Raw genomic sequence first — 21278 nt, 5'->3', positions numbered from 1 at the left:
GTGGTATTTGAACCAAGGCAGGCTGAGGAGGCCCTATGTAGTCTTTCTTGTCATGTGTGGTGGGCAGAGAAAAAAACCATTCATTAAACCTTTTGGAACTGGAGATAAAGAGTCGTTTAAAGACGTTTTCAACAACCACTTTGCAGAGGCGGGTATCACGGTCAACGGAACTAGACTTTGCTATGTCAATGGTCAATATGAGAGATAAATAAAGAGAATATCAAGAAGAGGATTTTTTCTTTATATTTATATATTTCGAAAATCGAATCATCATGCACTTTAGGCCCTTTTGAAAGCCATGAGGCGGGGTCACACGAGTAGCGAAAGACTGAGCTTGGTCATGTTCTCATGCTTCACACAATCCCATGTTAGGATGCTTGAAATCCATATCATACCGTATGGATTTAGAAAGTCCGATCAAAAAATAATAAAAAAGGAATGGGAAGGCTTGAATGGATAGCTTCCAAGGCCAGGGCTTGATTCTGCACAATTCAAACCAGCTAATATCTGTTTAATTTACTTAATGCACTCACAAGCCTTCGCATCGTTGCCATAGCTTCGTGTTAAGGGCAAAACTTAAATAACAACTTACTTTATTTATGTAATATTCATTCATAGTGGCCAGGCGGACCGTTTGAAGACGGAGGGCCCTAAGAAACCGAGAAAGAAAAAAACCAATATAGGAACTACAAATAAGAAAGAATAAGAATAAGAAGAATTTATTAAGTAAGGTAGTCTCTTCTTTCTTTCGGTATTCCGCTCCGCGAGCAAGGAGTGCCACGCACGAGCAGAGCAAAAAGAAAGCACGGAGAATTCTTCTCTTTTTTAGGGAGAAATCCTTTGATTGTGTATTGAATATAGATCCATGTCTTTCTTTTTACACTAGCTAAGACCAAATTCTCACATGTACCTTTCGTTATTACAACCTTTCTTTTTGATGTCAAAGACCAGAAGCTACGCGCAAATTCACATTAGATCTCTATTGTTCTCAACAGTGATAGCTATTCATTTAAGTCTTCGGGTAGCACTACTATATCTTAAACAAGGTGGAATTTCTCGTATTCCGTATGTACATGTTCCTGTGGCTCGGATGAGTATTCTTGTTTATATCGTTACGGCTATAAACACATTTTTGTTACTATTAACAAAACATCCCCTTTTTCTTTGCCCTTCCGGAACCGGTACAGAAATAGGTGTTTTTTCTACGTTGTTTACCTTAGTTACTTGGGGGTTTCGGGGAAAACCTATGTGGGGCACCTTTTGGGTGTGGGATGCTCGTTTAACCTCTGTATTCATCTTGTTCCTTATTTACCTAGGTGCACTGCATTTTCAAACGCTTTTTTTTGTCGAACCGGCTCCTATTTCAATCCGTGATGGACTGATCGATATAACAATAATCAAGTCTTCAGTCAAGTGGTGGAATATATTGTGTCAACCCGGGAGAATTATCCGATCTGGTACATCAATACATATTCATAATCCCGTTCTAATCTTGTCTAACTTTGCTAATTCCCCCTTCTCAATCCGTATCTTGTTCATTATGGAAACATGTCTTCCTATTCCATCTTTTCTCGAATCTCCTTTAACAAAAGAAATAGAATCTTGAGAAGGAATACAAAAATCTATTTCACTCGCTGAGTCTTTTTGCATCCAATGGTTGAATGGTTAAAGTGCCCAACTCATAATTGGCGAATTCGTAAGTTCAATTCCTATTGGATGCGCGCCAATTGGGTCCTCCAATAAGTCTCTGGGAATTGGCTCTATGTCAATAGAATCTCATCATCCATACATAACGAATTGGTGTGGTATATTCATATCATAATGAACAGTAAGAACTAGCATTCGATTTATAGATGGAATCAAATATGCACTATTTACAGACAAAAGTACTCGGTTACTGGGGAAAATAAATATACTTCTAATGTCGAATCAGGGTCAATTAGGACAGAAATAAAGCATTGGGTCAAACTCTTCTTTGGTGTCAAGGTAATAGCAATGAATAGTCATCGATTTTCGGGAAAGAGTAGAAGATTGGGACCTATTGTGGGACATACAATGCATTACAGACGTATGATCATTACGCTTCAACCGGGTTATTCTATTCCACCTCTTAGAAAGAAAATAACATAAATAAAAATACTTAATAGCATGGCGATACATTTATACAAAACATCTACCCCGAGCACACGCAATGGAACCGTAGACAGTCAAGTGAAATCCAATCCACAAAATAATTTGATCTATGAACATCATCGTTATGGTAAAGGTCGTAATGCCAGAGGAATCATTACCGCAAGGCATAAAGGGGGAGGTCATAAGCATCTATACTGTAAAATTGATTTTTGACGAAATGAAAAAGACATATATGGTATAATCGTAACCATAGAAATGCATACATTTGTTTCATACACTACTGCCGTGTCCAGACTAATACCAATCCAAGCCATTTCATGAATAAAATGCGACCAATTAACCAACCAAGAAAACCACTTGTTGCAAATAAGATCTTGTTATTGCATCGAAAGAGATAAATGTTGACTAATTTGGCTAACATTGAACTTGGTAAAATGAAATGGTTGAATAATTTAAAAATTAGATTATTCCTTCAGCGTCTGCACCAACAAAATCGGAATCTTAATTCGAAAGACGAGAGTAGGCGCGAGGAGGATCAAAAGACTAATTCTCGGTACCCTAATGTTAGAAAGCTGGTTAGAGTGAAATCTATGCCTATGGAAAGACAATTCACAAAAAGTGATCCATATGATCATAAAGAAAGGCTTGCCTATACGTCTTTCTAGCGTACGCGCAGTTCCTTTCGATTAGATCCTGTCGCTACCTGGATCAATCAGCCTATTCTAGTTCGCCTTGTGTCATCCGATCTTAGAGAATTCATTGGATTGTGAAGTTGCTTCACACCTGGCCATATCGAGGGAATGGAAATGAACTTGTCCCTAAAAAAAGAAAAGAACTGGAATGGGAGAGGATGGTCATTGAGAAAGATGCCTTATTGGGGTGGTCATCTGTCAGGACGAGAATGTGAGTTCTTCTTATAATCGGTGAGTCGCTGCCCCTCATACTCTTCTTTCCATTTTTGGGTCGCTCTTCTTATCTGCCGTACCCCCAATCCTCTTTCATACGAAGGCATCATAACATATATATGAAATCAAGGTCAAATAAAAGATTCTCCATCCCTTCTTTTTACTCGTTTATCCCTCGATCAACTATATGGGCCTAGGATAAGGCATTAAAATACCGTCAATATGTGGGGTGATCGAATCGACTCATCTACAACTCATCTTTGAAAATAAGATGCACTCCTACATGAGGAGGGGGGATAAAAGTAAAAACCATGCGCATGGATGAAAAAGCGCGCTTTGAGGTAAGAGGGGAATAAAGACTATAGAAAGGCTAAGTGAAGTACTTATAGAGACTTCTTTACCATTCTTCTTTCCTCTTCTTGCTTATCACCTTCTTTCCATTTCCTCGCATCCTAATATAATAAAGATCATGACAAATTGCTCCAGGTCTAGATATCTCCCTTCGAGATTGCCAGCATCAGTCTAAGTAGCTTAAGTGTTTGAAGAAAAATGTAGAGAAGGAAGGGTGGTTGAAGCATGACCATACGAAGTACCTTTAGCATTTCAAGTACCTAGTTCAGAGCCAGGACATCTTTGGCATATCCACCAGCAGCGCCTTTGGCATGATAGGCAGGCAACATATCTTGATCCATCGGTAGCAGAGCCACTGAGTGAATGACCTTAATGATCGTTTTAGAAGTAGCGCTTTACTAGCATAACGACTCAAAGCAAGGTCGAAATCCATCCCTCTTTTTAAAACTGATTAATTAACGACCCACCAAGCAAAGGCACGTTGCGTGGTAGTAGCCAGTTAAAGGAAGTGAAATTAAGACAGGAAACATCCCTTTTTTTTTTACTTTTAAGTAAGTAAGACCATGTCCTCTTCCCTTTCGATATCAAGATAATTTACGAAGGTGGTGCTTTGGACATTTTCGCTGATGACAAAGAGATAAACATCTACCCGGTATACCAGCAATCCTTCTATTCGGATACCCCATTATTATTCTCAACCATTGCATTGCCGAGAGGAGAAAATGCTCAATGTTCTATATATTATTTCTTATTCAATTCATTCATATCCTTTTTGTTTTCAGTCCCGAGTTTCCTTTCCTCTCCAAGCCAATCGATCGCCTTCTTAGTTAACTGCGAAACCCGCCCTTTATCCATCTATCTTTAGATACGGAGGGCTTATGAGTCACGGAATTTTAAGCCCAAAAAACAAGGTAAGAAAGGTGGGGAACAACGACCTCGCACAAAACGATTTGTCTAAGCAATCTCAAAGAGATTTTCAATAAGTCAATACCAAGCTTTGCTTTCTGCGCCTACTGATGTGATGATAATTCAGAAGCTTTTTTGCAAAGAAGAAGGGCCATGTTCCTATGGGTTCACGTGCTAAGGGTTCACTCCACTAAAAATGCTCTTTTTCAAGATAGAGGTTTAAGGCGCATTAATCACGCCTTGAATGAGGGAAGTAGTGGAGTCATGTCAAGCTTCCTGCCCTGCTTTGTACCAGCCGATATTTTGTGTAATGCAGGGCGCTGACTAGCCCTGCTCAACGCCCTACACCCTTCTCTTGAGCGCTTCATTGAGCATTTCTCTTTCCTATCCCGTCCTTACGCTACGCTATCCATAAGGTTGACCTAGCCCTCTCTTCTCTCTCTTTGTCCACGCGAAGATTCCATTCCTTTCCTTTCCTAGCCTATTCAATGTGGTCATGTATGTAATAGAATTCAATGGGAAGACCTCCTAGTTGGACCCAGACTGCGATGGTAGTGAATGTGGCCTCAGCTCCCACAAATGCAGGCTCCCAAAGCCTTAGACTGAGATAGTACCACAAAGCAGGGGTTAACATAAATGACTCTATGGAAGTCCTCTCCCACTTGAAAGCTAAATAAGGAGAAGAAGTGCCCCAAATCAATGCATTCCATTCTTAGCAGAGGTTCCTTCCATATAATCCCTCGAAGTACTTCGCTCACCTTCGAAGAGTGAAAGGATCATTCAAAGCAGACTAAAGGCATAGGGCAAAGGAGCTTAGAAGGGTGACGGAGGGGAGTAGTAAGGTATGAAATCACTTAGATAGAAGCATGTTGGATGACGGAACGATGACTTCATGCTTAAATTCTCAATTTGAGATTTCTGACCTTGAGAAATGACGTAAGTGATAGATGGAATCGTTCAGTAGGCTAGTTTCCATTTTCGATTGAGAAAGCGGCGGGCCCAGTGAGCTCTCCAATAGTGCACCGAAACGGGGCCGGAGAGACGGTAAACCTTAGATCGGCTAAGATCGAATTGAACTGTCTTTGATTGAGCGAATCCTGCCCGATTTTTATTTCCGTCCCCGCGGGAGACATCGTAAATAGTTAAATGTTTGATTCCCCTATTGAATTAGGAATCGATTGAATGGGACTTGCCTATCCCTTATTCATATCCGATTTTTCTCTCTTTCTTTTTGATACTTGGTTGGCAGGGTCAGGGCCTTTCTCACTGGGCGAGCTAATCCGTATTATTCTATGTCAATGTGACCTTAACGGCCTTTATTTTAAGCAATTATTCGCTCCAAGACGCACGACAAGACCTTCGATCTCTCTCTCTCCATAATTGATATGGAAGTTGGAAAAAATCAACCACTCAAAGCTGACCTCAAAATGTTCCAAACACGCATAAGTGTGAAGATTGAAGACCTTCTTTTCTATATTTCATATAGTTGATTAGTACAAAAGAAAAGGGCACTGGTTCACGCATTACGGGTAGATTCCTCTTACCTAAGAAATGGAAGGGGGCACTTCACCGAATGATAGGTAAAGTATGGGACGTTCAGTAAACAATCCCTTAGCTCAAGTCCTCGGAGATACCCAAGGCAGCTCCCCGTGTCCTTTATACCCAACAGGACAAGAGTATACAGGTCCGCCAGGGGCGAATAAGAGCTCGTCGAACCGTCATTCTTTACTTCCGGGGTCAATCAATAGGTAGTCCTCCAATTTATTCTCGAAAGCCTGTTTATAAGAAATAGCTTATGCCACTCGTATTGCCCCGGATTGACAAAAGAGGCTTGGATTGGAGATTCTTGTGTAAACATTCAAGTTGACAATCGGCTTTCTAGACAGCCAGTGGACTCTGAAACCAATACCAATGATTTCGCTGGATCTAAGAATAACGTAGCACAGAAAACCGGACTCACCAAGGATGGCGAATGGGCAATACGTAGAGGTTGCTCCGCTTCCTATGGATTGTTTTATAGCGGTACGATTACGATGCTTGCTCCGAATGGAAGAGAGACGGCTTTCCTTTCGGATGTTGCAAACGCACAAACGAAACACCTTAGTCAGCGGAAGAAGTCACTCTCAATCCGATCTAGCAAGAAATGCTTTACCGGTAAAGTAAAGCGAGAGACAGTCGATCCTTTCTTAGGGTTCCAAGTAATTCAACCAGTGCCAAGAAAAGTATCCGGTTGTAGAGCGAGGCAGCAGAGGGGAGTTGGCACAATATGTAATCCCTAGGGTATCGGTGTCGGAGAAGGGGATCACTCAATGCTGCTACAGGCACTCATTAGTTCGGATTGGGTAGCGTGAAGGAGATAATAGAAGGACCCGCCGAAAGTAGTTCCGTCTTTCCAGGTCTTCCGGAGTAAAAATTTCCTCATCCAATAGCATTCTTAGTTAGTACCATTCAACTAAGCCTGTTTTTGACGAGTGAAGCGGCTAGGCTACATGCTTAGCCTAGTATTCCCGGATTGGTATTGGATAAGAAAGATTTTGCTTTCTTCCCACTCATGAAGAACAATAAAGTGAGGGGAGGGCTTCCGTGGAAAAAGGGTAAGTTTGGGATGAGAGGGTGAACACTAAAATAGTAGTCACCAAATTTGACTATTTTTTTTTTATGAAGGCGAATTGATAAGAAAAGGTACTTCCATGTGTATAAAAGCACAAGGGAAGGAGGCCCCTAGTCCAAGTATAATAGCATAGGGGGTGCAAGGGTGAAGATACTAGAGTGGTTTGGCACTCCTGGTCAGCTTTCTTTCGTTCGGGCTTTCTTTCTTCTGCCTTTACGCGAGCCAATTATGCGTGGCGCTGAAGAGGAAGGCGTCATTTACTGTACTACTATCGGCCATACAATGATGGCATTGTGGATCTCATTCGTATTCCAGTTTTTTTGGACAAAGTTAGAGTAGTCATTTAGGGAATAAGTCTTTTTAAATTATTCTATTAGCATAGCATTAAGTGGTAAACATTTTACACTTTTGGTTTTACCATACTATACATGCAAACATAACAAATAAAACCAAACAAAGATAGTTAGCATAGATAGGAGTCTATCTCCAGTAGGCACCGGAGTAGATCTACACTAAAAAAAAAAAGAACACCAGACATGAAAACAAATGTCTCAAGACACTTATTGAAACCTTCTAAAACTAAAAAGAGTCGACGGACTCTTTTAGTTTTCTCGGGCACCAAGGAAGATTGCCTCCACGATCAGTGCCTGCTGCTCCTGGCGTAGTCCCTGGAGTCTTTCTTCTAGTTCCCGAATTCTTTGACGGCTTGCTTCCATTCGGGCTTCAATAGCAGCCGGGTTCACGGAGCGAAGATGCCTCAAGAAACCATTTAACATTATTCGAGTCTTTCGAAGAAAATTTTATACATTTTGTATTTCAACGTTAATTTCAGCAAGTCGCTGGGGAATGTCGAGAATTTGAGCAGGGAGGGCCATGGCTTCTCGATATACACTGGTAGAAAATTTCTGTTTTTTGTTTTTTTTTGTAGAGCACGAAGGCTTATCGAGCCTCTTTTTATAGAGTGTATAGCAATTCTGCCAATGCAGTACGAATTGCATGGCTGGCACAATATGAGTACTATAACCACGCTGCCTGTATGAAAAAACAAACTTTGCAGAACCCTTTCACCTAATCGATCGTGGTGAAGTCAGCAATGGATTCGGCGGATCATACACCTTACGCTAGGATTTGGGAAGGACATTTACGAGACTGAGGTGAGTTTTAAGAGAAAGACGGGGGTGGATTTTTTTGCTCTAACTGGCTGTGAGCATGGGAATTGCGTTGCCGAGCAGAGGGCGGAGAGGAATTTGGTGTTGCAGGTTTGATGACTGTGAGAGGGGTTGAAAATTTATTGGTTTTTTTTAGCAGGTATATTGGTATGAATGAACATATTATAGATTATAGAATGTAGAAGAGCCATACGGCACGAGCAGTTGAGTACAGTACTATCATGCCTTTGTTTTGTTGTGTGAAGAAAGTAAAAAACTTGCGAAGCACGCACCTCAATCACCCTGCCTGTGTGAATTGAACGAACTTAAAAGTACAACCAGCTTAAGCTGGTTTTCCACCTATTTTTTAGTGTTCGGCCATTTCTAGCAAAGTCTAAAGGACATATTCGTTGCCGATTTGGGGTTCTGATGGAAGATACTGCTGAGGTTATACACCAAGTACACACGTGATTCTGCTCTGGCAGAAGTGCACGCGCAATTCAGCTCTGGAAAAACTCCCTGAGGTCCAGAGAGAGATGATTATAGTCAACCTCTACCTCTCAGATAGCTTTCTTTTCCAACACTTCTATGTGAAGATGGATGTAGTATTAATATGACTGATAGTTTATGTTTACGATTTGAAGTTTTCCAAAGTCTCAAATTCAACGTAAAAGTTCCGGCAGATGTTCTTTGCAGATGCTAAAGCCAGAGCATGATGGCAAGAATTGATCGAGCGAAGAATCACAGTTCTCAACTGTCACATTCAAATTTCACTCAATTAAATAAACTATGCCCTTACAAAACTTATTAGTACTCCTACACAGTTGTTCAATTTTAATGTCATTCTCAACTTTATCCCTAACTGGGTCTTTGATTTTAGGCCCTTTAGAGGAGGGTATCTTGTTGGTTAATATCATCCCGCCTCGCATGGACTTCCGGTCTTTCTTAGTTAACAACTTTATTACAATTTTCAGTTCTCTAGTTACTCCTGCAAAAGCAACAACAGTTAGGGATCTGATTGAGGAGCGCCGGGAAGAAAGGATCGGGGAGATTCCCTTGAAGATCACTTACCCAGCTCTGGAAGGACATGAGTGGAGAATTGTCACCGGATTTGATCCAAAAAACACAGGGCGGAGTTACCTTATTCGTGAGTCTTGGCCGGGTTTGTGTTTAAGGAAGAAAACCTTATTGTAGGTTCTTTTAAATTTAAATAGTGCCAAATTCAAAAATAAAAGGAAAAAGATGTTTGTACGCATATTAAATTTTCTAACTCAATTGATCCTACTGTGTCTAGATCAGAGTTCCAGCTTGTTAGCTTTGTATTGGCTCCCACCTTACTTAACGGGGCCCTTAGTTGAATACCGATCAAAATTGTTTGAAATTTTTAAACTTTTCCAATATAGAATTATTGGTTATGTTAAATACCCCGAAAAGCCGAAACCTCTTATTACGGCCTTTAGTAAAACTACGACTAGTCAGGAATTGCATAATAGAAGAGATGTCGTAAGTAACAATAGTGCAAAAGCAGGCGGCAGAGATCTTCAAAGGAAACCGGATGCTTGGGGCTTAGGACAAGGAGTGTCCGAAGTCTCTTAAGAAAGGACAAGGACTAATTAATATCATGTTTACACCGATCAGATTTAAAAAAGTCCTTCGCCCTTTATCTTCTCGTCTATCTTCTTTATCTTCTAATCGGATCGCCTAGCTTCTTTCAAGCCCTACTTGAATTGCTTTCTTCACAAAAGAATTTTTATTAAGAGTCCTTTAAGAAGCTAAGCTCCTTCAGATAGTAAGATTCGCTTAACTTCATACCTCTAAGCGCTCATGACTATCCGATGATAGTCACTTCGCTTTCCTTTTAGACTGAAAAAAGGAAAACAGAAAGATTGAGCATAAAACAAATATAGAGAATGAGCTATTACGTGCAAACAAAGGAAATTCAATAATAAGAGTCTGATCTTCTCGCGTGAGAATATGCGATTCCTCCGGAGTGAAGTTGTTGGAGGGAAGAGATGATGAGGAAGCTAGTTTATTTGAGAAATCCACTTTCTTTAAATGGTGATGTAGGCGGGGGTTTCCGAGCAATACAAATAACCTCTGGTTTTTTTCAGATTTGGCGAGCATCTGGAATAACTAGTGAATTACAACTCTATTGTACAGCAATTGGGGCATTGGTCTTTGCAGCGTTAATACTTTTTGCTGGTTGGTTTCATTATCATAAAGCGGCGCCAAAATTGGCTTGGTTTCAAGATGTAGAGTCTATGCTGAATCACCATTTGGTAGGGCTACTAAGACTTGGGTCTCTCTCTTGGGTGGGGCATCAAGTACATGTATCTTTACCGATTAACCAATTTCTAAATGCTGGAGTAGATCCTAATGTATGAACGTAAATCTTATCTATGTCACAGGTTTGATGATCGCTAACGCACAGAAACCCAATCTCATAACTCTTTTTGCAGGCAGGAGGAAAGAGAAAACTAGCTAAATGAAGTAGAGCGAGAGGGAGGATCTACTTGGAATTGGCTGTCAGTGAATCCCAAGTATCACATAGATAGAGGAAAGAAAATCGCTTACATGCCGAAGGTACATCTGAGACCTTCCTTCCAAGCAACTATGACATAGATAGACAAATGTGATTGTGCTTTAGGAAACTAGAAAGCCTTGCCATTCATATGAAAGGAATATCATCCTAATGAAAGCCTGATTCTTCCCTTATCAATGTTTGAGATGCCTGGTTGTGCCAATTTCCTTAGTTGACAATATGACTTTTATGCCTGGCGGCAACTCGAATCTTATGTTCTTTAGATGCCCAGCTTATCTTCCAGTTGTCTGGCTGTAAAAGGCAGAGGTTAGTTCACAACTTTGAAAGCCAAAGACGAAGCGAGAGGGCAGATATAGAGCAGCAGATAAGGAAGAGATTTAGGCAACTTAATTGACCTACCAGACTCTAAAGAAAGGGTACAACTTATTTGGAAACTAGAAACTTATCGCTTTCCAAGCGAAACTCGATGCTACTTTAACACAAGGGCCGGTGTCCATCATTGAAAGTGGCATCTCTATTTGCGCACATTGGAGAAAGTGCTCTGCTAGTGAGATCAGTCCATTGACACCTATAATTGTTTCAACCAAGGCCGAGCACTCTTCTCGTATTTTTGGATGCACTCTCGCTTTAAGTAGCTGAAACCTCTTTGTGGAAAAGTTTCTTATTGCGAAATGAATGGAATTCTAGAAGCTCTCACTCAAACAAGGGCTTCCTATAGTGTACTAAACAGAATCAATGGACATAGAGCATGTCCCCCTCCTGACGTTCCCTTAGCAGGTGATCTATTGTTGCTTCTTATGACTGGTTCCGCTCAACTCTCCCTTCAGAGCTACCCTTGCCTGAAAGTGGAAGAGGTAGCTTACTAACCTACTGGAGTAAGTAGTGTTGTCCAAAAGCCTCAGGTGAAAAGGCATCTTAAATGTAACAAGGTTCTGATAGAAAGACAAGCCTTAAGGAAATTCAAGCTGGGAAGGTAGGTTAAAGTGACTAGTTTTTCTTATCCGAAAGCAAGCAAGACAACAAGGGAGGTTGAGGCAACTCGTTGGTTTTGAGATGGGTTTCCTTGCGGGTGTGTCCATTTGTTTTCCTATTCAAGTTCTGGTTCCAATTTTAGAAAGTTCAGATTCTTATTGCCACTGCTTAGCATACACTGGTTAAAAGGTTAGATGGTTCATTTTTCTTAACATCAGATGAGTTAGGTTTTTTACGCAAAGAAGCCATGCGAAAAATGCACATGAAGATTATAAATAATATGTTGAAATTGAATCATCGACAAGAGGTTTATTAGAGAGGTTTTATTATGGGATACAATCGAAGGGCTCATAAAATTCAAAACTTGAGAAGTAAGGGAATATCGATGGACTTTGTTGAATAGAGAGCGAACGGGAGGCAAGTGACTTTGATCTCATTCTGGCCTTTACTTCGGCTACTAATAAGGGGGTTGGGGTTTGACAAATCAAGATTGCGGCTTCGTTTAGCTGCCTATATAGTAAGAAAAACTCTGAATTTCACGTTGAATAGCCATAGTGAGTTTATCACTAGTGGCATAAGCAGAGGAGGCATATGTGGTGGGGAGAAAGGCAATTTACCTCACTTCTAACAATTCTAGTTGAACGCGTAACAAAGCCAATTCTAGTTCTATATTGAAAATATAGAACTAGATAATCAAAAACAATGTATTTTTTTTGGTGGAATCGAGCGAGATGATATGCTGAAATGGGTGCTAGCTTAAAAACTGCCGCAAAATGAAGCAACAGTATCGGTTGAGGCCTCACCAAGATTTCATAAATAAGTCTCTCAACAATCAATATTTCTTATGAATAGTTGGGCATTGAGGGAGAACTTATCGATGACAAAAAGGACGAGGTTTCTGTTGGAGGGTCCCTGACATCCCGAGTCAAATGGAATTGAAAAGACTTTTTTTATATTTATAAACAAGGTGGCATCTCTTAAGTGCGCTAGTCGGTTTAATTATGGAACGTCCAAAAAGCCTGGTCAAATGCGAACATTATTATTATTATAATAATATGCCCTAGAACATGTTATTGAATTGAGCGAGAGGTCCCCTTCTTTCCTACTACTGAACCGGGAAATTACGTAGATTTCTTTGCTTGGGATTCCCTAAGTAACCAAACCAATCCCTGTCATTTCACATGGAAAATGGTCTGTTTTGAGTGTTTGAAGTGGACGAACAATTAGCGTACATAATCTAGTTTTATTCCATCATGTCTTTCTTCCCATCAGTGCTGGAAACCGCTTTCATGTGTCTTGGTTGTTGGTGGAGAAAAAAACCCGACTGAAAATAAAGATTCTATTTTCAATAGTTTCAAAGGCTTGAAGGAGCGTAGCCTTATTCAAAAGGAATTGATAGGAATTATCTCCTACAATAAGACAAGAGGTAAGAAGCAAGGATGACTGTTTATGAATAGCCCTTTTCAGTTCCAATGTGCGGAATAGAAAAAAAGACTATTTTTCTTTCGGGGTCATAGATCAGAGAATTCCCTCTTTCAAGCTTCCTTACAGGTAGAAGAGTTCGCAAAGGTATAGACAGCCCGATCTAGCCAGGAAAATTATATGCCTCTGTAGTAGCCTGCAATGGAATGCAGCTATTTCTAACGGATAGCTATGTTAGCTAGGCCACCTGCCTGATCAGGGTTTCCATTCGAACTAGTGCCTTAAGCTGGAAGGTAAATGAAATTATGTGGTATGGTATTGTATATAAGAGAAAGATTTCCTTTAGGAGTGATCTTTCGCCTTTATTGAGGAGATATGAAACAAGCTTACTTACTAATAAAGCGGCAAGAAGCAGCTTCTTTCTCAAAGTCAACTTTCTCCCTTTTTACTAGTAGTTGAGTGCTCATTGTTGTTCGGATCTTGACCTTATCCGAGCTTCCCAAGCTCTATGCTTTTGGGGAACTTTGTAAGGGTCTTACCACCTTCTTGATTGGCTATATTTGAGTCTTTGGAGTACTTTAGGATTATATTCTGAACCGAGGATTTGTGCTTGTGGGCCGGGGTGGATATTGCAGACCAGCGGATCTGGTGGTCGACAATCGTTCATACTTGGTAAAGGTTGTTGCAGCACCTGTAGTATGATAGAGGACTTATCGCAATGCCAGCAGACCAATTTACAATGTCGCCGTAGCTAACGTTCGTCAAGTAGGCCATATGGATTGGCCAGGGTCTTCTTCAGCTAATGAGACCTCGATCCCGAAGCTTTCGAAGTATCTTTTTGATAGGTGCCTGTATTTGTATGGGGAATTCGCTACTGATAGATCTCGCCCAGTGTCCCCCTCCTTCCCCCGCCGCCTTCCAAACCGCAGGAGTATACAATGACAATGTCGGGGCAAGAGTGTCTGATCGTGAGACTACCTGTTGAACGTCCGATGGCACATTGCTCCGACCTGAGCTATGCAACAACGAGATCTCCCTTGATCCTTGCCGTATGTGCTTGACGGCCCCCCATAAGACGCTCACTTGGGGACTTCTTACTCCAGCTGTTCCAATATTTTCCGCTAGTTGAACTGCGTCCAGTAGACTCCCTGTTCCACTCATCCCCTTCATTAGCTCTTTGATCAGGATACTATTACCTAGGTTCCTAAACTTTGAATGGATGGCGGAGCGTAGGTGGCAAGAAGTTATATGCATACGGTGATTTACCCGTAGATGCTTCTCCAGCTCTCGCAAGAATTGTATTGAAGTCGCCCTCGGAGGGACTTCCTGAATGACCGTACCGAGGAATTCTACGGTACTCCGTGCAGCTATGGTTGTTGATCCTGGAGAATCTACCCAAAGGTTCAAGCCAGATTGTAGGAAGTGGGCAATACTTTTTTTGTATTTCTATGAGAAGCTCGATAAAACCCACGATTCCCAGCAGTCAGTCGTCGACATATCGCGCGTAACAAATCCTTATTAAGTAATAGGTTTTTAAGGGGGCCAAGCCTCTCTCAGACCTGATAACAAGTATCGCCTCCCCGCCAAGCTCTATCAGTGGGCCCTTTCTTTTGCAATACTTAAAAGAGTCTCTCATGGCCCAGTTATTATGACAACGTTCTCTACCATTGAATTCGAACATCCTGGTAAACCCGGCGGCTTCTATGAAGAAGGCGGCGCAAAGGAGGCTAGAGGGCTTGTTAAGGAAGGCGGCAAGGGCCGACGAAGGGTGGAAAACGAAAGGCATTTTTTGGTCACCCTGAGCCGGGGGTGCTTGTGTGGGGGTGGGGGGTGGGTGCCACGACGAAACAAGGGAATGAAAGGCCGCTTTGCGTTGGATGCTCTTTTACCTCCCCATAATTATGGCTCTGTTGTCTTGGGGAGCATTAAAGCTTGCTTCTTCGGAAGACTTTTCTTGGTCATCAATATGACATGTTCATAATAGAACCGATCGTATTCTCTAAACAATCAGAATTTCGTACTTCTGTCGGATCCTCCCTATCTCCTGGTTGAGCTTGTGTAGGTAGATGTTGCCTGGTAGGGCCGATAGTGTAACACCCCAAAAAATTTCGAAGTACTTAAGTGTAAAGCCCGGTAATGTTTGTGAAGAAAATAATTTATCATGTTTCCGGACTAGGCTTACGTGATTGAGGATTGTAGACTTTTTGGGTTTTTGGGTTGAATAATGCACCGGAAAGTAAAGGAAAAGTTTTGGCAGAAAAAGTGCATTTCTGCTGTCCATTCTGTGACCGCAGAACCACTCTGTGGACCGCATAATGGCCGCACAGTGAGGTAGTTAATTGGGTTGGTTTGAAGCAACTATGCGGTCGACTATGCGACCGCATAACTGTTATGTGTTGCATTATGCGACCGCATAACAGTTATGTGAACCGCATAGTGACTGCATACATAGACAATTCTTTTGGCTATTTTGTAACCAATTATGCGACCGATATGCGGTATGAATATCGGTTATATGATCGCATACCTTGTTCTGAAGCTCCATTTTTGGGCTTTTAAAACCCGACCCTATTTCGTTAAATGCACTCTTTGGGTCATATTTGAGACACAATCTAATATTTTAGAGTGAGAGAGAGTGCCCTAGAGTGAGAAGGTGTTCTTCAATTCTTGCTCTAGTTTTGGAAGATTAAGAAGGGAAGCTCACTAGGTCTTCATCCTAGAGGTAAGATTCTACGCCCTAAACCCTAATTTCGAAATTTTCTGAAAATGGGTAACTAGCAAGATAATTTTTGGGCGTGAGAGTTGTTTATTTTACATGCATTTGTTTTCAAAGAGTGTAGGAAGATTGTGGAGCTACACATGGTAAGGATTGGGTTGTGGGATGATGGAATTTTCCATAAAAGGGACCTAGGAACCTTAATGCACACTTAGTGTTTGATAAAATGCTCAAATGAGCTCGAACCATGATCACCTTCCTAATTTTGATTCAATTTGTTATATTTCTACAATAGATTGAAGTTGCTAAGAATTCTGGAACATTTAGAGTGTAAGGAAGCTCAAGCGAGGTATGTTGGCTAAACTCTTCTCTTAGAATTGAATCCCATGATATTCATATAAATTACATAAGTCCCAAGTGATTCATTATGAAATTGGCAATTCCGTGTAAGATTGGTTGAAAGATATATGTTCAACAAGCATCCCAAATGCTCTATTCATGTTATGTTACCAATTGAGGATCTGTTAAAATATGGGTTGTGCATTAATAATCTTTCGACTTTAAGTCAAGTTCAAATGAATGCTATTAAGCCAAATTTTGTGAAATATCTTTATGTGCATTACACTCTAAATTGCTCACATGTGTACTACACACTTTGATTTGAATTGTGTTTGTTGTTGATGATGAGGATGATATTTGAAATTGATAATGTGAGCATGAAATACTGAATATGGCCAACATGCTAAGAATTATCTTATCAAAAGATCTGAAAGTATTATGAAATGCAATGATTGATATAAAAAGATTGATGTCTCAAATAAGACATCCTAGCCGGTCGGGTCATGATCCGATACCATGCCGTACACATGGTGGTGAATGTGCTAGAAATTGTAATTGAAATTGTAATTGAAATTGTGATTGTGGTCGATGTCCCTAATGGATAGCTTAGCCGATCGGGTCTTGATCAGACTCCGTGTTAAAGATGGCGGCATTGATATTGAGAGAAATTATGGTTGATGTCTCTATTGAGATAGCCTAGCCGATCGGGTCGTGATCGGACTCCGTGCTAACAGTGCAGTGGTACTGGTTTTGTGAATAATGGTATTGTGAATAGTTGTATTGGTATGGTGAATAATGGTACTAGTATTGTGGACAATGGTATATCGATACTAAAAATCTCCCATTGTGAGATATGGAAATTAATTTGAACACTGTCTTGATCCTAAATTGAGGTTTGATGTTAATTAAGGCTTTCATTGATATTATGATAATCTTATTTGTATTATTTGTCATTCTATTGAGAGGGTGTTTAGTTATACATACTAGTGCTATTCGATAGTATTAACGTCCCCTTTGCCGGGGGCGCTGCATCTTTCAATGGATGTAGGTGGTTCCACAGCAGGAGATATTGGTCAGTGATAGTCGTGCACCTTCTTCTCAGCTAACTTGGTGAGCCCCACTTCAATCCGGGGTCATGAATCTTTTGTACTTTGTGTATTCTGTTTGAGGTATAGCTGAGGACTTGTTGCCAGCATTATCATTGTACTCTTCTTTATCTATAGACGCTCCATAGACATAGTGTGGGTTGTGTAGTGGTGCTGGGAAAAACAAACTATGCTACGTTGTGGTTGTATTACTTGTCCATTTGAGACTTTAAAAATGGTGAAACGTATGGTAAGAAATTGATAATTGCAGACATGACTACTTTATTGTTTAATTAAGGAAAACATATATTCTCTTTATTCATGAATGAGTTTGGGTAGAAGGAATCTAACAGGCTTGCTCAGTCGGGTTCACTTGGTTGAGCGCTGGTCACGCTCCTCAGTTTGGGGCGTGACAGATAGTAATACACTGTGTGGGACAGAGTAAGGGCCCTTCTCACCTCCTATGAGTCGTCCGGCGAAAAAGACTTTCTGAATCGGGTAAAAGAACTTGGGATCGTCGATCTCTTCCTTAAAGATGGGATTAGTCGATGTCGGTCGATGTCGTGAAAACACTTCCTGATATAGAATTCCAAAAACCAGCAAGAGGTTCCCCACTCTTCTTTTATCCGTCTTAGAACGGAGTGGAAGCATCGACCCGAGCAGAAGTGCGATGTGTCTAGAAACATGAGATAGTAAATGGATTCGAGTACCATTCTGATCGCCTCTTTCATGATCCTTTATATAGGTAGAACTACTGTGAGCGGTCTAAACATCGACCCTTATTTCTTTCTTCATATTGTAAAGGGGAGCAAAGCCCCTTTTTTGCTCCCTCTATTGATAGAAAAATGGCACTCATGCTGTCGTTTCAGTGACCCATAGGGCTTCCCTATGGCACTCATGCTGTCTATTGATAGAAAAATAGCACTTATGCTGTCTTTTTGGTTCTTGAGAATGGTCGTCACTTCTCCCAGGTTCGGAATGATTATCCCTGCCTGATGGATCTACATCCATCCCTGAATGTCGTCGGGTACTATTAACTTCCCCACCATTCTTGTAACTGTCACCTGTAATCCATGCAGGTGTGTCCGCACCCCCTTGAGTGGACGAGAAAGAAAGGATTTCTCGGAGCAACCCCAAGGTACCAGACCCAGGAGTCAACTTTCCCGTATGAGCATTCGGTACATCTATACCCCCTAATCTTAGATATGTCGTTTGAGGGTTTGCCGCGGTTCAATGCTGTGCTTACACACAAGGCTACCCTATTCTGAAAGCTCCGCATTACCACCTACCACTAGTCTTTGGCCGGAGGGGTTTATTGCACAAAAACGCTGGGGCGCAGGCTCCCGAAGAGAGAAGCCCAACGAATATCAGATGCAAAGCCTCGCACCTCATTAAGATCATATTGGCATACTCTCCCCCAAAAGAAAGAGCAGATCCCATTGAAGATGAGAGTGAGGTAAAACAAGGCCATTTCTGTCCACCGTCCTTCTCACGGAGCAGTTAGCCTTTCTCTATAAGGAATGTAAGTGTGGATGAATCGACATCAAATATAGGATTGTTGTTGTACACGATCTATATTTTAGTAGTCCTAGCTATCCACTCCACTATGTGGTAGAGTATTCGTCCCCGTCCCTTTGCAGGGGTACCTTCCCTTTTAATTGAGAGAAGGACTCGAAATTGACTCCCCTCGATTCGAGATCCAAAAGAAGCTTCTTCAAGGAATGCTCTCACGTGGTGGTATGCGGATTCTCGAGGGCTCGAGCTCCCCCTCCTATCCAATCGCCCTACTACAAAATAAGGCAAGGGATCGACGCCCCATAGAGAACCCAACCTTTTCAAGTAGGGCTTGAAAGAAACAAATCAAACCAATTTTCAGACAAAGAAGATAAAAAAAAGAGTATAATGGCTAGGAAAGCTCCGGATATTCTATTGGAAATTGAAAATGTCAAAGTAAGATGTGGTTTATAAATATGAAGATGAGGAGATAAGGGGCGAAGGATATTCATGATATTCAGAAAGATTTATGTTCATTCGCTCTGCTCGCAAAGCAGTATACCGAAAAAAAAGAAGCGACTATCTTACATAAGCAATTATTCTTATTCTTATTCTTTCTTAATTGAAGTTCCTATATTGGGTTTTTCTTTCTTTTATGAATGTTATAACTCCTAATTCTTTGGTAGCGGACCTCTTTGATAGTTCGACCGTTATCCCCCATCTAACCCAACTATAAGACTGTATGGCTATTATGATTCTGAGAGAAAGGAGGGATGGCACCTTCCTTTACCATCTATTAGGCTCTAGGTACACGGCTGTTAGGCTTATCCAAGGTGTATTTACGGAGGTAGAAGGGAACTTGACCGTCAAGTTTGAAAAAAGCTGGCCAAGCCTGTGTCACTTTCTTACGTTAGGAGAAAGGGAGATCAAAGATGTATGGGGCCGATACGTGAAGGATCAAATTATGGAGATAGGGGATCTTAAGAGGCGGAAGAAAAGGAACCTCGGTGACCCAGAGATCGCGGAGTCCGCGCCCGTGACGAAAGTGAAGAAGCTTTTCTCTCATTTCAGTCGAGCATGCCCGCCTTTATCACTTCCCTTCCCGAAGTGGGCGTAGAAGAAAGGAAAGCGCACTCGATCAATAACCATGCCGTGGCATAAGACAAAAAGTCACCCCCAGGAGCTTAAAACTAATATCTTGAGGAATGGGAAGATGCTTTAACATGGGCGGATGTGGGACACAAAAAGAATAGATTCAGGTGCTCCTGAGTCAAGAGATTTTTCTCCTTAAGTAGCATTCTTGTAAGTATATAAGGACTTCTCCTGTCTCTGAAAAGATAAAGCTAAAAGCAATCTCTGGTATAGATATTGATATTGACCCGCCTCTGTGGGAGGTGGGTGGGGATCAAGAGAAGTACGGTCAGGCACATCATACTCTTTAAGGATTGTGTCATGTCAATTTTCATAGTGAATTTCTTGCGTATCCACGCTGAAAGCGAGAGCTCACGGCGGTGGGAAAGGAGAATCAGTAAGATAGGATGCTCTGTCCCAACTAACAAGAGTAGGAAGATTCCAGCTTTGAATCTTGTTCTTGATGGCGATCATTTCTGCCACGTCGTAAAAGTATTTAGTGCTTTCTGTTTCAATGGTTTGGAACCTTTCTTACTTTCTTTATTATATTGGGGAATTGTTTCTCTTGGTCCGCTAACTCCATAAAGGGCTGGTGGGTGGGGGTAGAGCCTCTAGTGCCAATGTCGATGAATCAAAGGTGTATGTTTATGGTATAGAATAGGAAGAGCAAGAATGGAACCGCTATCGCTTGTCCTATCATCCACGATGAGCTTCTTTCATTCGTCAGTATGGGGTAGGTAGAGTCTTTTGCTCGTATGAATGGCGTTACTATAGTCACACCAGTCTTCCTTCCTTTTTACTGCACATGAAATGGAAATCCTAATAGAGACTACCCACACGGTGATCAAAACTCTTCCTTCTCTGCTTCACTATGAATTAATTGGCACATGAATGAAGCTGTAACAGAGTATGTACGTGACGATCAAAAACGGCTTTACCAGCTGCCTGTGATAGGAAAAAGAAAACATGATTAGATAGTTCGTGCAGGGAATTTCCCACTTCGCCTTTTATCTTTCCCTTGCCGTGTAGGTAAAGCTAGAAGAGCCTCATTGTCCTGACAGCTGACAAGCAAACCTTCCATTATTATGTTTAAATCACTTCTCTCTATCTCGCATTGACCAGACAGAGTTTTCAAATGAGCATCCCATGGGGCAGCCATAGCTTGAACCTTCCTTCTTGCAGTCAACTATATAACTCAAGCAGCAAAGGTTCGAGTAGGATGGCAGTTAGTCTTCCTCGCCTCTTTCGGGTGGGCGGCGGAAAGAGGAAACACTCTTGTTCTTGTTGTGCGGACCCCATAATAAAGAAAGATGGAAGATAAGAAGCTCAATAGCAAGTCCGTCTCATAGTCACCACTTGTCTGTCATTTCAAGCCTCAAAAACAAGCAGAAAAATACATTATCGGTTTAGTAGCTCGAAGTTCATCTCAATCAAATGTCAGGTCAATAACATGACTCATCCTGTTAGTCGAGCATAGCTAACGCTACGATGATGCTACGATGCGGCTGCACTGACGTGACTTG

The 21278-nt window shown here is 41.3% G+C and overlaps 1 pseudogene; it reads left to right on the top strand.

Moving 5' to 3' along the window:
* The first annotated feature begins 18147 nt into the window (after nt 1–18147).
* Nucleotides 18148–18647, top strand: LOC117277724 (uncharacterized; annotated as a pseudogene).
* The last annotated feature ends 2631 nt before the right edge of the window (nt 18648–21278 follow it).

This window comes from Nicotiana tomentosiformis, chromosome 1 (genome assembly GCF_000390325.3).
Source record: "Nicotiana tomentosiformis chromosome 1, ASM39032v3, whole genome shotgun sequence".
In the NCBI taxonomy this organism is placed as follows: Eukaryota; Viridiplantae; Streptophyta; class Magnoliopsida; order Solanales; family Solanaceae; genus Nicotiana; species Nicotiana tomentosiformis.
This window is presented reverse-complemented; position numbering and strand designations above follow the sequence as displayed.